We start from the raw sequence: 2,880 nt of genomic DNA on the forward strand, positions 1-2,880 counted from the left end.
AGGGCTCTAATAACATTTTGGGTGGAACATAAAATATATTAGCAAGGAATAGAGTAACAAACTATAAATTTGCACCCGAATCTAATAGTGCATATACATCAAAAGCAAAAACCTTTAACATACCGGTAATGACATTGGGTGCGTCCTCAACCTCTCATCTACCATGCAAGTTGTAAAAGTGGTTGGTGCATTAGAATCCTCCTTGGGCTTGTTGACCATGAGTAATTTGGCCTTGAGGCCTACCACCACCATCTCTACAATCCCTATCATGGTGGCCCAGTTTTCCATACTTAAATCATGCATTGGAGAAGACTAAGCATTCCTCTTTGTGAGTCCTTCCATACTTTTTGCAAGCGGGGAAAGTTTGAGCAATAATATTCTCTCTTAAAACCATTGGTTTAGGACCCTTGTCCTTATTGGACCTTGGAGGAGAGTGTTGGTGGAACCTTGTCCCACAAACCGTTGCCACTTTTTCCTTTTCCATTGTTATCATAACTGGACCTTTGAAGGTTAAATCCTCCACCATCTACTCTAGCCTTTTTGAACCCCCTTGATCTCTCTCTCAATTTTTTTTCTTCAATTTGTTCTACGTAATTCATTTACAGAGAGATGTCCATCTCCTTGACCAACATGGCCATTTTCACTCCTTGGACACCAAGCTTGAGACACCGGAAATAAACTTGCTCATCCTATCTCTTGGGTCGGAGACCATAAAGGGAGCATACTTTGACAATTTAGTAAATTTGAGAGCATACTCCCTCACGCTCATACTCCCTTGACAAAGGTTGATGAACTCTTAGATTTTAGCCTCCCTTAGCTACAATGGGAAGAAGTGGTCTAGAAAGGCACCTTTGAACTTTTCCTATCCTATTAGCCCCATTTCTTCATCCCTCTCAACAACTCATTATTCATACCACACTCGATCCACACCTTTGAGTTGATAGGCCATTAGCTCGGCCTTCTCATTTGGTCATACCCATAATAGCCACAATCTGGTATACCTCATCAATGAACTCCATAGGGTCCTCATCTAGTTTAGAACCATCGAACTCAAGTAGATTCATCCTTTGGAAATCCCAAATTCTAGAGGTCGGATTTTGCATTTGGGAAGGAGGAACACCTTGATGCCCTTGGTTGGCTACGACTTGAGTCAACAATGTAATGATATTGCGAAACTCGGCATGGGTTACCCCTTTCTTATGATGTGGGGCATTGGGAACCGGAGGAGTTTGGTTCTCATCATCAACCTTTACTCTTGGAGGTGCTCTTCCATGAGTAATTATCTAGAGAACACGAAATGAGTCATTAGTTAAAGGAAAACTTAGGACATTCTAAGTCACGACATGAAATTAAAAGAAATGAAAACTTTTCTAAATGTTCTATAGTCTCCTATTCATAGTTATGGCATGCTTCACACCTATGAACAAGATACTATTTGATGTGGTATGTTGGACTTTGAGAACCATTCAAAACCTTAGGCTCTGATACCAAGTTTTTCATGACCCAAGCCTAGGATATAGACATGACATGGCGAATGAGGAACCCAAAAATACCTAAAAAGCCTCTTAGAATTCTTTTAGCCTTTCATAGGTAATGACAATAAATAAACAAGCAGAAATTATAATAGTAAATTTTCAACTTACTTATGTCCAACAATACCTCTAACTTTTAGATTTAACGAGGTTAAGACAAGTCCCTAGCTCACCTCAATCATAATAGAAAGAAATGTCATAGTAAGTGTCTAAAAATCTCAACATATCATAAGATAGAAAGATAAAGGAGTATTGTTCCTAGAATATGGGAACTCACCAAAAGTAGTCTTCAAACAAAATCTCAACTAGCTACATGGAGGAGAACAAAGAGGATCACCGGTCCCTACATAGTGATATCATGTAGGAAAAAAAGTATGCATTAGTACTTTGAATGTACTAAGTATGTAAGCATGCATGAACATTGATGAAACATTAAAACATTTATGTAATATGAAACATAATGCAATGCATGCATAATCAATCATATAGATATCCTTTAAAACATTTATTTTGTGGGAAGATGACCATAACCGATATTTAAGACCATGCAAGCTATTACATGGAATTCAACATAACCCCCTACATTGGTCGGGGAGACAACTTACCGGGTAGAACTCCGTCAACTTCATTCATTTGTTTAACTTTAACTTTAAGGACTTTCATGGATCCATTAGCCTAAGTCTATAAGGGCTCCTATGTTGGCACATAGTTAATAAGACAAGGGGTTGCTACTAGGATTACCTTATTGAATCTCACCTCAATGCCTCATTTGGTGCTAAGTCAATCTCACAGAATAGTTTAAAACTTCAAAATAGTCATAGTATATAGCTTGAGAATTCAAATTATCACATTCGGTAGAATAGCTCATTAAACATTTTATTATTCAAATATTCAAGAATTGTCCTTATTGCATAAAGAATCCATCATTTATATCATTTCATCATTCTTTTATTTCATAAGACTCTCTTTTGATTATAGACTTTGCTTTCATAAATATTCATTTAGACGCTTTCAAGTAAAATTTTATTGAAAATATAGAAAAACTAGGTGGGTTCAAATCACTTCAACTTTCAAACATGTATTTAACTAAAATTATGCATAAATACTTTAAAATCCATTAATTAAAAATCATGCTTTAAACAACCCATCATAAATTTTAAGAACCTTTAAAGAGATAAATAGAGAAATTACTTACAAACCATCAATTCATACATATAAAATCATGTTGCATCAAAATAGACCAATAATCATTATTTTAACCATGATTCATACTGTTAAGTAAAATAAAGAATTACCCATAAGAAAATCTTATTTGAAATCAAGAGATTTAGTTGAAAGATTTTTAGAC

The sequence above is a fragment of the Solanum dulcamara genome, chromosome 4 (assembly GCF_947179165.1).
Source record: "Solanum dulcamara chromosome 4, daSolDulc1.2, whole genome shotgun sequence".
Taxonomy (NCBI): Eukaryota; Viridiplantae; Streptophyta; class Magnoliopsida; order Solanales; family Solanaceae; genus Solanum; species Solanum dulcamara.